This window comes from Agelaius phoeniceus, chromosome 18 (assembly GCF_051311805.1).
Source record: "Agelaius phoeniceus isolate bAgePho1 chromosome 18, bAgePho1.hap1, whole genome shotgun sequence".
In the NCBI taxonomy this organism is placed as follows: Eukaryota; Metazoa; Chordata; class Aves; order Passeriformes; family Icteridae; genus Agelaius; species Agelaius phoeniceus.
The window spans coordinates 6,274,921-6,289,205 of record NC_135282.1 but is presented as its reverse complement, the minus strand read 5'-3'; positions in this window follow the sequence as shown (position 1 = coordinate 6,289,205).

The following is a 14,285-nucleotide window of genomic DNA, read 5'->3' as shown; positions in this document are numbered from 1 at the left end:
CCTGAGGAAGCATTTTTCTGTCCCAGGAGAGGATGCTGCAGCAGTTTCTGTGCCATTTGTTACCTGCTCACTCCCTGAAGCAGCCAGGTGAGGCAGGAGTGTGTTTTCATCAGGAGAAGCTGCAGGGAGTGCTGATGTCTTGTTTGGCAAGGGAGGAAAAGCACAGGTTTTAGACAGGTTCTCAGGCAAGGGACACTGGTTACAAGTGGCTGCCATGTGGAGGGGAAGGGCAATTTCCACCCCCAGGTTGTTTCCCATTGTGGGCAGGCAACAGGCTCCCTCCTGTTTGATGTCAAATTTACTGTGATTTACTGTAACTGTACACAGCTCTAAAAGCTCTTCTTTCCACAATGCTGTGAAGCTGCAAGTAAATTTTATTCATTTTGGGGAGATTTACTTGATTACAGACAACAAGAAGTCCATTCCTGTTGGTTGGCATGCTTCCTGCCAAAGATCCAGGCAGTGAAATAGATCCCTGGGGGCTTTTCCAGGTTTGTGCTGCAACTTGATCTGCTGAACTTGCAGTGACCGAGGGATTAACATCCCTAGTGCTCCCTGGGTTAGGTTTTCCTCTGGAGGTGAGGTGGTGTTCTTGTCAATGAAGCATGGGCAGGCTGTTAGAGTGGCATCCTGTGTTGGTTTAGGGTGGCTGGACTGACAGACCATGTCCTTCAGCACTTATTGTAGTGCCCATCTGGGCAGCAGAGCAGGTTTTAAGTCCATCTCCACATGAAACGAGCTCGGTGCAGCAAGAATAGATCAGAGCAGGAAAAGAGAGATGAGTAAGGAGGAGGGAATGGGAAATAGGCTGATGTGTCTTTGGAGGGAGGAAAAGGAATGTGTAAAACAGACACAGGAGCAGTAGATCAAAGTAGCCCAGTGGGAAGAGGAGAAAGAGCAAACTAGTTATTGCATGAACAAAAATATCATCATGGCTGAGACATGAAGGGAATGACAGGAGGAAAAGAACAGAGATTGAGAGTAAAAAGAAACATTTTCCTCTTAGAAAATAATAGAAGAGTAATAAAGGATAGGAGTGGGAGGTGAAAGGGAATTAGATGAAGAGAAGGAAGGCTGGAAATAAAGACATTCTAAAATGGTTGACTGTATGACCCCAGGGGAAGATCAGCAGCTTGGAGATGTATCTTGAAATTCACTTTGGGTATCACATCATGAAGCTCAAGCTCAGGCAGGAGCTCTTTTCTTTTGGGAAAGAACAACCCATGCCCACATGAATGTCAGATTGGTGTTGGTGCAGGTGGGGGCTGCGAAGCGAGTTTGTGGCTGGAGCCCTGGAACAGGGCCTTGTGCAAGGGGAAGAAAAGAGCCCAGGGAAGCACAACCAAGCTGCTGTGGTTCAGTGAACCAGGCAGCATGTGATGACATTTCCTTTAAAACCCTGCCTTGTGATGAGCTTGCTGCAGGGAAAGCCCAGGAGCTGGCAGCCTGCAGCAGAGCCACAGAGCGCCCTGTGGGACGTGCCTGGGCTCCCTGCCTCCACTGGAGCTCTCACACAAACCCACTCCTAGCAGCTCCTGCCTGGCTCTTCCTGCCTCTGGCTGCCTGCCCTGGGTGGCCAGAGCCTGCCCTTGGGCACTGGAGCTGCTCCTCCTTGTGCTGCCCATGCCCTGCTGGCTCTTGGGTGGATTTGTCCCTCCTTCCTTATCCTCGGTGCTCAGTGCTCAGTGGAGCAGTTTGCTTCCTCCCCAGCTGTAAGTGGCATTGTTAGTTCTTTGGCTCTAATAATCTTCATTTGAAGCTCTAATGGATATCCACACAGATAACATGCTAATTTATTAGTTCAGCTCAACTGGGCTGCAGGATGAAAAATGATTGCAGAAGACTTTTAATAAAATTCAAAGGGATTTTATAGGTCTCAAGCCACTTTTAAAATGCAAGAGAAAGCCAAGAGTATTACTTTGTTAACCCACATAATTCTATCCTGCCTAATGAGGTCTGGAGCTAATCTTCAGTGCTCTGCCCTGGGATCAGAATTATTGGAGCAGGTAAACACTGCTAAGCACCACACTGCATCTCTGAGCTGGGCTGCATTGTCACCGTGACTTTCTGTTCCTTCCCTTTGATGAACCTTTCACAAAGCTCAGAATAGAAATGATTATGTAAAAACAAAGAGCTGGCTTCCTGTAGTGAGTGGCATGCAGCACCTCCTCTCCTCTCTTCTGCTGGGCTTGAGGCACTGAAGGGCAGCACAGCGTGTTGGCTTGGGGGACAGCACAAATCTTGACTTTGAGGCTGCTCTTCCAAAGGGATGGAGAGAGATCAGCCCATGACAGGCACCACTCAGCTGTGAAACTCATGCTACAAGCTCAGCTTAGGCAATGTAGATCTTTTCCATGACAACTTCACATTTCTTAGTCATTTTTGCAGAGCTATTTTGTGTTTGGGGGAAATGAAGGGTGGGCTCTCAGAAATATAGGAGAGAAATTATCTGCTTAAACATGTTCTGGAGAGCAAAATCTTCTAACCTGAATGTGAGAAGACTCTTTATTCTCCCCTGTATATATGTTTTCGGGTTTTTTTCTGACTGAGACAATCAATGCAGTTGACAGAGTCAGTGTTAGAGGACAGAAAATATAGAGCAGGATTGCCAATTACTGTAAACTGGTGACCCCACTTGATTCAGGGGAGATACTCACCCACACCATCTCAAAACTTTCTTCCCATTTGAGAATCCGTAATGAACTCTGTCCCTGTCAGCAGTATTTCAGCTCAGACCCTGCCTCTAAAACCAAACAAAGAATTAAAAGTCAGGCTTGTTGAAGGTTCCAGAAGCTGGCCATACAATCCCCATACCTGTATTGGTTATAAGGAAAAATATTTTGATCTGAGTTAAAACCAAGGCAATTGAACACCAATTCTCAGAATGGTTTGGAGCAGCTTTTCTGGCTTCCAGAAAATTGCACTGTGTCACAGCAGGCTCCACTTTGCTGTTTTCACAAGGTGTACAAAGCCATAACCAAGCACAAAGCAAACTTGTATGAGTGCAGAGTTTGTCATTGTGCTTACTAGCCTAATACATCAGTGTGTGTCCTGTGTCCAGGGCAGGTTTTGTTCAGATTTATAAGAATTATGACATTAGTAATCCTTTTCCTGAGGGTGTAAGCAGTGCTTGTCACAGTCACCAGCAAAGCCCAGTCTCAGATGTGGTTTGGATGCTGGAGAGAGTTTTGTCCAACCAAGGGACCTCGTGATTCACTCTGCTCCCATTACTCAGTGATTACAGTGTGACCTGGGGAATAGCAGCCACAGTCAAAGCAGAGGAGGTTAAGGTGACCACTTACCAGGAAAATGTAGCTTTCAGGGTATAATCTGTTTACAAGCATTTAATTGCAGTAAATGAGCCAGGCAGAAGGTGAGGAGGATCTGAAACACAGAGGAATAATAAATTGACTCATGTTTATTTAAGCATTTATATCTTCTGAAGCTGGGCTTAGCCTGAGGATGCAAAGGGATTAAGGCATGCTTGCAAAGCCCCTTGTCTTCTGCATCCTACTTTTCCCCTATAATGCCAAATCCTGTATCCCTTTCCAGTGGGGTCTATGCACTTGTACATAATTTTTTTTTTTTTGCTTAGAATGTTCTCCCCTGACATCTGCGCTGTTCAGTCCTGTACATCTCACTCCCTCTCCCAACCTATTCCTTGTGTTTCAGTAAATGCTGCTTTTTCAAGCTGGTTCATCTTCCCCCACTTCCCTTTAATTTGAATGCAGAATTATCTATCTCCATGCCTGAATGTGTAAACTGGGTTGTATCACTTCAGGCCAGCTGAAAGCTGTGCTTTCCAGAAGGGTTCAATTAATTAAACAAATCTCAACCCCAATTTCTTTTTGACCTAAGTTCTAAAATGCTTGACATAAAATGGATCATTTTCTGGAGTTTTCCTCTTGATGAATCCACATTTAATATTAAACTAAAATCTAAATTAGTTTTTTTTTTTCCTTGCAAAATGTCAACATTTCCATTTTGAAAAATGTTGAAACAAAATGTTCTGACACCTTGGAAAATCCATCTCCTCCCATACCAATTTACCATCCAAAAACCTATCATTAATGTTTTATCCATGAAAATAACCTAATCAGCAGTTGTAGAAAAGCTTCATCTCCTTTCAGTTCCATGGGATTGCAGGCCCACTTGCATTTTTGGATTGCCCTTGGATGGAAGCCTGAGCTGGGTGCAGTGGGACATGAGAAATGGGAGATGTCACCCCCTTGGCAGGGGTCACACCTTGCCTGGGGTGGCTTTTGCACCCCAGAGCAGCTGATTTTGGATGAGTGTGTGAGAGCTTCACCCACATGTGAGTGATGGTGGGTTACACCTGGGGTACCAGAGCCTGGTTTGGCTCAGTTTGGGGCTCATCACTGCCTCCCCGGGGATGCTGCAGGGTGTCCCCAGCTCTGCCATGGCCCCACTCAGCCAGGCAGGAACCTGGGCTGATCTGTGTTCATCCCATACAGAGGAGCCTGGGCTGGGCTGCTCCTGCCTTTTACCCCATGGGGCCTTTGTTTCCCTGAGCATGGCCTTGTTGCTCAAGTCCCAGAAGATCTCTCAACCCATAACTGCAGACCCCCAGAAGTGTTTTACCTGTCCAGCTAAGGAAATATTGCTACCCTTTCTTTCCTTTCTGGATGCAGAAAGGAAGTGTATTTTCCTAGTTCTTGCTGGTTTTCAGCAGTCTCCTTCATTTTTATGACTCATTATGGTTCTCATTTTCTGGTTATAGTCACAGAATCTGCTTTCACTGTGATTCCCACATTCCCAGAGCTGCAGAGCCCAGCATGGGCTGTGCTGCACTCTCTGCCCCCTCCCTCCATCCCAGGCTCCCCACGTGGCTCCTGCTGCTGTGCTGGGAGGGAGCCTGGCCTGAGCTGCTCAGGCATGCAGGGCACAAGGCAGCAGCTTGTTTCCCAGTGCCCTGCAAGAGCTGTGCTTGCTGCCCAGCCACCCCAGTAGCACCTCTGAGGCTGCAGGGACGACGTGTCCTGGGCTTCTCTTTCAGCTCCAAGCCCCCTTTTGTCCCCAGAGTGCGAGACAAAAGCGCAGCGAGCAGCGAGAGCTGTCGGGTGTGTTAGTTATGATCCCATCAGCCCTGTTTATGATCTCATGATTCAAATCTCTGCCATGGGGAGCAGTGGTGCTGCTGGGCTTGTTTTAACAAGCTCTTGCAGGATGGCTGCTGAAGGCAGCTCCACCAGAGAGGGAAAAGCCTCTGCTGGGGGAGCAGAGCAAGGTGACCTGCCAGGTGTCTTGTTCCTGAGATTTATCCCAGGCCTGGGCTGGCTGCCTCCCTTGACATTGTCCCCTGTGGTTTATGCTGTCTCTGCAGTTGGGGATGAGGCTGGGAGGGTGCACCACTGAGGAGATTTCCCTGTGGGCTGCAGTGTGTGGGTGGTTCACACCTGGGGTGTGTGACACAAACTGCCAGGGCCAGCATGCTCTGCATCCTGGCACCTATAAAATGTGCATTGTGCTTAGGGAGGGTGTGTGCTTGTCCTGTTTGTCTCCATTTATTCATCCACAATAATTAACCATCACAACCCCCCAGACAGCCTGTGGGACACAGCTCTGCTGTATATGCTCTATGCTGGCCAGCCAGAGCTGGGAGCAGCACTCTCCAGGGATGCAAAAAATCAATTACTGCAGTCCATTCCCCATGTCTGCTGTCTCAAGCCTGGGGACTGTTCCAAAATCTTGAGTTATCCCAGTGTTTAGTTCAGTTTCTATTAAAGCTCATGAAAAGATTCCCATAATTGCAACTGGACTTCCTTGTTTGACTTTCACTTTCTAAAGACCAGATTAATTTCATGGGATCTGCAGTGGAAAACTCAGCTGTGCCAAGAAATGTAGACAGCTTTGCAGGAGCAGACATTTCAAATTGCTGGGCTGCAAACAACTTGGAGCAACTTGTAAAGCCATGTGAAATGAAAACAGTTTTCCAGTTAATCTGCCAGTTAAAAAAAAAAAATTAAAAATGTCCCAGTGTTAAGAGGAACAGTTTTTTGGCTTGGGCTGTGATTTCAGTGGGTTTAAGATGATTTATGTGGGGACTTCTGGAAACTCTGTGCACTGTTTTGTACAGAGTTTGGTTCTTGTGCTGCTCCTTTGGTGTCCACAGGGCAGTGACCATCATCCCCTGTGGGGTGGTTTCCTATTGGGGGTGGAGGTCGGGAAAAGATTTTTCTGGAGTAAAGTGTTTGAGCAGGTTGGTATGCTTGCCACATAGAAAGGACAGTGCTTATAAAAGAAACTACCTGGGAAAATGCAAAGTATGAATTTCAGAGTAATTTGACAATTTCTTGCTTTACATCCTATGGTGAAGCAGATGCTCCTCAATGTCCTGGGCCAGGCAGGTGCTCAGGAGTGCCTGCACTGCTGGCCTGGCTGCAGAGGTGACCCAGGAGTGCCTGCACTGCTGGCCTGGCTGTGACCCAGGAGGGCCTGCACTGCTGGCCTGGCTGCAGAGGTGACCCAGGAGTGCCTGCACTGCTGGCCTGGCTGCAGAGGTGACCCAGGAGGGCCTGCACTGCTGGCCTGGCTGCAGAGGTGACCCAGGAGGGCCTGCACTGCTGGCCTGGCTGCAGAGGTGACCCAGGAGTGCCTGCACTGCTCGCCTGGCTGCAGCAGTGACCCAGGAGTGCCTGCACTGCTGGCCTGGCTGTGACCCAGGAGGGCCTGCACTGCTGGCCTGGCTGCAGAGGTGACCCAGGAGTGCCTGCACTGCTGGCCTGGCTGCAGAGGTGACCCAGGAGTGCCTGCACTGCTGGCCTGGCTGCAGCAGTGACCCAGGAGTGCCTGCACTGCTGGCCTGGCTGTGACCCAGGAGGGCCTGCACTGCTGGCCTGGCTGCAGAGGTGACCCAGGAGGGCCTGCACTGCTGGCCTGGATGCAGGGGTGACCCAGGAGGGCCTGCACTGCTGGCCTGGCTGCAGGGGTGACCCAGGAGGGCCTGCACTGCTGGCCTGGATGCAGAGGTGACCCAGGAGGGCCTGCACTGCTGGCCTGGCTGTGACCCAGGCTTCTCTGCCTGCTGGCTCCTGGGTGCTGAAGTCCAAACTTGAGGTCTGCAGTGTCAAAGGGTAGGGCAGGGAAGGGAAGTGAAACAAAAAACCAGAAGCTGAGGGAGTGTTTTAAAGAAATGGGTGTCTCTCTCATGATGCAAGGGGCCGTGACTGGGCTGAAGACAGTGCCCTGCTCTGATTTCCCTGATTCCAGGACATGGCTTCTTTCAGTTCCTTCCAGACACTTGAGAATAGGGAAGAGTGCAGAAGGGCTGTGGTGAGCCTCAAATTCATCTTCAGGAACAACTGCTTGGCCTGACCTGGTAAGAAGTGCCCCTGTTGGATGCAGCTGCCCTGTTCCCCAGGAGGCAGAAACTTTCCAAATCCAGAGCAAGTTCATCTGAACAGCAGAAGGCCTGGGAAGACCGTGTGCCAAAGCTGGGTCATAATTTCCCATTGCCTTACAAGGTGTGTGGGTGTGTCAGAGTTAATTTTTGAGACTTGCTGGAGGTCATCTGAGCTTTAATGTGATTCATTGGGGGGGGTTTTAATTCTTCCTGAGAGCAAAGTCCCACAGCTGTAAATGGGGAAACTCAGCTGCACTGCCTGGCACAGCATGGCTGTGACTTTGTCTCTCCATTTATGAAATAAAGGATAACAAAGGCTGTGAAGGAAAACTGTGCAAGAATTGGGCATTTTGTTATTTGAGTGTGTTTGAGAAATGGAAGCAGTCTTTTGCCTCTGTGTAGTAGAGCCTTTGAGGGTAAATACCTACCTAAAATAGGTGGAAGATTATTTTATATCTTCAAATAGCCCTGCAGAGAGGTATCAGGAGCAGCTTTGTGAAGGACAAAATTTAGAGGTGTCATTTCTCTTAGCAGACATCCAGTTTGCCTTCAAGTATTCTCCTAGCATTTACATGAGCACTTTCCCCTTTATTTATTTGTTTGTTTGTTTATTTATTGTCTGCCTAATGGTTTCAGCCTTATCAGAAAGAACGATAGCAGCATATCATTGCAGGAGAGCTTGCAGTTGCTCTTGCAGTTCCAAGTAAGTAGTAAATAGCTCACTCAGGGAAAAATAAATGCTACTTTTATCAGTCTGTCCATGGCACCCATATGTCCAATTTGGGACTGATCACTCATGCAGAAAAGCTAATAACACTAAGTATTCTGCTTTTAGACTCCACAGGCAGAGACAGGTTATGTGACCTGGTATTGTGCTGCTTCATCCACTGCCAAATTTTGTTTTAAAGAGGAAGCAGATGTGGAGCACAATGAAGGAAACTGGATAAAGAATTTCAGGCCTGGTTAAGAGAACTCTAAATGTGAGGAGATCTAGCTTTCACCTTATACACCACAGACCAGGCACAATTCCTCTTCAAGATCTCTGTGTGAGAACCGAGGAAGAGGAAATAAAGTAAAACAAAAATCCCATTGCCCAGAGTTTTGCTGTGCAAATCTCTTTGTAAAAATGAGAACATCTACAAGATTTGGCCCTGGCTCTTCTGACTGGAAGCTGAATGGTTAAATAGCTAAATAATTCCTACCTAGAGCCTTTGTTTCTTGGTTTTACTAGAGAGGGAGAGGTTCAAACCTCCAGGTGTTTGCTGTTTGTAGCAAGGAGTTGTGGTTGGTTGGTGGTTTCTGTCTGCTTTTATGGACAGGGACTTTCATGGTCCTGGGCTGTCCAGAACCCTCTGATGTGTTTCTTGGTCATTCAGTTTATTCACATGGATTTAGGGTATTTTTGAGCTCTGAACTGACATGTGAGTCAGGTGGGAATTTACACTGTGGTGTTTAAAGAAAGAAAGAAAGAAAAAAAAAAAACAACAAAAGAAACTCTGCTCTCAGCCCTGCTAGAAACTGAAGTAAATAATACACCTGTATCAGCAGTTTATTTGACAACATAACTACAGGTTGGTGACAACTGTTAAAAAAAGAAAAAAAAAGACATTTTTGTTATATGTTAGCATCTCCAGGAATCAGGGAAAAAAGAATACCAGGAAAGCAGATATAGCCTGGATGTTTGTAAATGTTCTGTAACAGCACAGGGCTAAAATCTGTCAAGGTACCCGAAACCCAGGATTTAATTGACTTTATTATAACAATATCACAATGCTGAGAGTAGGAAAATTCAGAGTGACAGGTGCTTCATAGCTCTGCAAGGACCAGGGTGCTGCAGGAGGAGGCACAGAGGCACAAGGTGTGAGTTGAAAATATAAATGCTATTTCCAGCTGTAACAATCCCCTAGACTTTCACCATGTGTAGAGCAGTGCGTGGGGTTGGTGGAGCTCCTCAGGAAATGGCCAGACTGACTGAACTGGTGGAAAATGAAACCAAACAGCCCAGAGTGCATGGTAATTATAATGGTAATTATAATGGTAATTATACCAAGAGAGGTTACTGGGTGCTGGCCTGCCCTTCCCTCAGACTCAGGGCATCCCTGCCCAAGGGAAGAGCAGCCTGAGCCCTCTGAGCTGCAGTGGCCATGGCTAAACTGAGGGTTCTGTGCTGGGAAAAGCTGTGCTTTGGCTCTTGCAGGGGTGTGCTGGAGCTGTGGAGACCTCCCTGTGCAGAGAGGAAGCCTTGCCAGCCCCTGGCTGTCCCAAGCATCCATTTACAGACCTGAAATCCCAGTTTAATTCCATAAGGGTGAGTGTAAGGTATTTTCAGTTTACCCATTCTGGACAACTTTTTGCTGCTGAAGTAGACAGAAGTGCTTTGTAGAGGTTTATAATAGCTCTCAACCTAAGTGTTTCTATTGGATTCAAAGAGCTAATTATCCCTTTAAAATGCCTTTCCAAAATTGTTTTCAGACTTCTCCTCCATTATAACTGAACCCAAACTTGAGTGTCTCATGTATTTGTAACAGGTGCCATGGGACACCTTCTCAAAAAGAAACACCAGCCAACAGCTGATGCCACAAAGTCAAAGGCAGCATCTTGGGGATATTTAGTCTCTTTTTTTGGCTGAGTATATTCTATTCCAGTAATGCCCTTAGATATTGCTGGTTTATTTTCCATTGGGCTAAATGATTTGGATGTACGGGGGACCTGGCCTTTTCATATGGAAAAGAAAGATTTAGCACAAAGATTTATCTTCATGAGCTAGGGGAAAATTTCCTCCTTTTTGATGGACCCAGCCCTTTAAAGCCTCTGAAAGGAAACCAAATATCTTTAATTCCCAGGAGATATCTCAGAGGATCAGAGCTAAAACATTACTCTCTGAACTATTACACACAGAGACCTCTGCATGACCCTTTGTGTTTCAGAGTCTCAAGGCTGTGGATTCTCCAGAAGAACCTATTTCTTCTACAACCAGAGGCTGAACAAGAGTGCACCATTATAGAAGTTTAAATAAACCCCATAAGGTCATCTGCTGCTTAAATCCCTGCTACCAGGTCTGTAGATATTTTTGCTTTGTTTCTGGGCGAGCTCAGAGTCCCAGTGCCAAAGGGCAACATGGAAATTGTGCTGTTATTCTGAAGCATGCAAGGTAATAAATGGTGCTGTCAATTGTTTTCACTCAAGTGACAGATTTATTCTCTTCAAAACCAATGACCAGGAATGGCTATTACTGCAAAAAATTCACTATGTATCATCTTGTGCCTGTTGTTTAACAAATAATGCTAAGTCTAATTGCCTTCCTCTGTGGCCAACTATCTATGAGTTAATGGCTTTTTTTATTGAAGACGTGTAATTTACCATTGCTTTTGATGTGCCATCTGATTGAATGTCTCTGTGAATCACATCTGCAATCTAGCACCAGCATGTCCCAAAGGAATACCCCTTATCCCATTGTTTTCTCATGATCTGGGTAAAAACAGTCTTGATTTTTTTTTTTCTTAAACATGAACTATTAAGCTTCTGTTTCCCAGTTTCTAGTTTGATATTCCTGCTGCTGGCAGATGTGCTAAAGTTTAATAAATCAGTTGCATCTGGGAATGTGTGATGTTTTATAGTACTAGAAATAGTGGGTTTAAATCTCAGTAGCACTTTTTCCAGAGTAAACATGGAATTAGCCTGGAATCTGATCCTGCAGCTCTGCCTAAACTCCCTTAGAATCTGACTGCAGCCCTTTTTGATAGAACCCTGTTTTTCAGCAAGAAAATTCTGCAGATGATACACTTTAGGATACAAACATTACTGCTCTTTAAAGATCTTTTTAGTGATTCAGCAATGCCTGTTTTTCTACAAGTCTGTTCCTTTTTTTTCTCCAGTCAACATTGCAATGTTTTTAATGTTTTAGGAGGTTAGAAAATAGCATCTAAAACTGTAAAGCTTACATAAAGCTTGCACTTCAACAGCATATTTTAGAAAGAGCTGATGGCAGACAAATCTTGAAGTTAAAGCCTTGCTTCCTTGGAAAACAATGCAGCTTCACATGCCAAAAAGAAGGTGATGGGGAGCAAAGGTAAAACTTCTAACAGCAAAAATCTTAATTTTTGTACCTATTGAGATCAGTTGAGGTTGAGAATGCAGTGAAGTGGTCCCAAAAAGGTCATCAGAGATGTGAAGAGGTGACAGAGGCAGCATCCTCTGCCCCAGGCACTGCATTTCAGGATTCCCCTGTTACCAAGAACTGTGGAAATGCAAGTTTTGTGCTGGTGTGATGGGCTGAATTCAACACACAGTGATTTATTCAAAAATTATTCTGAATGCTCAAATCATTGAACTCTCCTCCTCACAAAGATGGCTGATAATACTGGTAAAGGGATTTGTTGCTTTCAGTTGTGTTTTTATGGCAGTATCAAACTGGATCAGTTGTCCTGGTGTAAGTTACAGCAGTGTGACTTTTCCATGCAGATAAATTTTTAGCCAACTCTTAAGGCCAGGGATTTTATTTAATGCTCCACTAATGGGCTTCCTCAAGCAGCAAAAGCCAAGGTCTGGTTTGCCAGTAAGTGGGTGTTAAGAAGGTAAAATGAGATGGGGAAATCAGAATAGGGGGTACAGGTAGGACAGGAGCTGAGAGTTGCCTTGCAGTCGTTCGGAAGCCAGTGGAGGCACTGAGGGCAATCCCAGTTATCCTGGGCTGGGTGTGGAGCCCTCCAGGAGAGGGGTATCTGAAACCCCAGGAATGGGAGAGGGTCCCAGCCTGGCAGAGCAGCATCCTGGGGATGCTCTCTCTGCACTCTGTTATTGCCCAGTTACAGCAATTTGCCAGCAAACCCCGAGCACAGATGGCTTTGTTCTGTAAAAACTAATATCCAGGAAACTCAGCTACAAACTTTTGCTATCACTTAGCTCTTATCTTGCTCCATTGCAAGAACTATTTGATGACCTCAACAGAGGCCTTGAATCCAGTAATCAGTTCTTCAAGTTTGCAACAAAATCCGTTCTTTTTTTCTAAACAACTAAAAGTTACAAGAGGTTGTCTTGGCCTTTTATCTGTTTTGACAAATGAGGACCTAGACCTCCTCCTCTGCATGCTGATCTGCTCTTGCAGGCCTGGAAGGAGGATGTGGCTGGGCTCTCCAGACTCCTGCCTCAGCTGGGACTCTGTCTCATGCAACCAAGCAAAGGAGGGAATTGCATTCCTTGCCTGAAAGGCAAGAGAGGCTGCTTGGTTTTTATCAGGAAAAACCAAGGTTTTTATTAGCTGAACCAAGAAGTTCAGCTGGTTGATTTGCATAGATAATTTTTAGCTCCTGTTTAGCCTGAACAGGAGTGGTTTGGAGAGTAAATGATCTGAATGATTCACTCTAGGCAATATTCACTCTGGTGCTTCAGCCCTGGAAGCCAAAGATGCTGGTACCTTTTTGCTCCAGCTGTGAGCCTCTGTTTGGTGTGGAATGGGTTAAATTTGCAGCCCGTGACTGCAAAGCATTTGTCTGAGGACTGGGAGCGCTCTTATCTTTACAGTGAAATATTATCCCTTCATGGTTAACAACCAGCAGCAAACCTGCTCATTGTGGAAGCAGTTTGGCATAATTAGCCGGTTAAAGAAGTCTGCCTATTGATTAACTGAACTAAATGACCCATAATTAAGAGCCCAACTGTGGAGCTAATCTATTTGGTGATGTTTTCCTTCCCCTTACAGGTTTGGAACCTGCAGCTCTGTTGGCTGTCAGGGGATGGGTTGGTGTGGGTGGTGATTGAGTTGGTGCATCCCAATGAAATGCACACCCTGATGGGTGACAGGGGGATGCTGGCACATTGCTGTCCCCTCTCAGGCCTCAGAGGTGCAGCAGGAGCCCTGCTGGCTCTGGCAGGGTTTGCTGCCTTCCTCGGGGCTCACTGGGGCTGTCTGCTCCATGTCAGATGGAATTGATGGGGTTTGGGGGAGCTGGCTCCATCCCTGCACACAGGCACACGGGTGTGGGCTGTTGTGAGAGGGCCTGGAAGGGGACCCAGGCCAGGAGAAGGACAAAGCTGGGGCTGAAGTTATGGGAAGCCATTTGTTTGGCTAGCTTGCAGTGTTGTATCCTTGCAAAAAGTTGTCTATTTTTAGTTGCAATTGGTGTCTAGTGTGATGCATGGTTTCTATAAAATGTATTCAGACTGGAGTTTAACTTGGGGAGCTTAGAGGAGCTCCTGTTTATACCTGAATATTATTGAGTCTCTCAATACTCCCTTTGTAAAATACCACTTTCTGCTCACACCTTTTTTCCTCTGTTTTACCAAAGATTATACCAAGATGAGTTCATTGCTTTGCCCTCCCTTTGAGGCAATGCCACAAAAGCAGGATCACACTTTAGTGGTGACACCAGCCAGCCTGCACAGTCCCAGCTGGTACCAAGCTGCACCAGGCCAAGGGATTGATAACATTAAGCTACAGTTTCAAATAGTCACAAAGAAAACAATGGTTATTTTTTTGAAACTCAGCTCCTATCTGCCTCTTCTTCTCAATCAATCCTCCCCAAACCCACAAAAGTAGCAATCTGAACAGATTGAAGAGTTTAAGGTTAAAGGACTTCTTAAGCACTACTCTTTCCTCTGCTGGGCCCACTGAAATAATCAGGAAATATTTTCACTGACTTTATGGGGGGTTAGAATAGGCCCCCCAAATCCTCATCCTCTCCTGCAATGTGGAAAGCTTTTTTGTGTGTTTCTGGCACAGAAAGGAGATTCTTTCTCCATGTTTTTTTCCTTCAATCTCTAAAAGCTTTCAGCCATCCCCAGTGGAAGCTGCTGGTGACAGATTTTGCTGTGCTGGCATCCTCAACCTGAACCAGTGGAGGAGCAATTCAAGAAATAAAGAATTAGATCTTGATTCTTGCTCTGGTCACACAATAGTGGGGGAGCTATCTGCTGGTAATGGGGA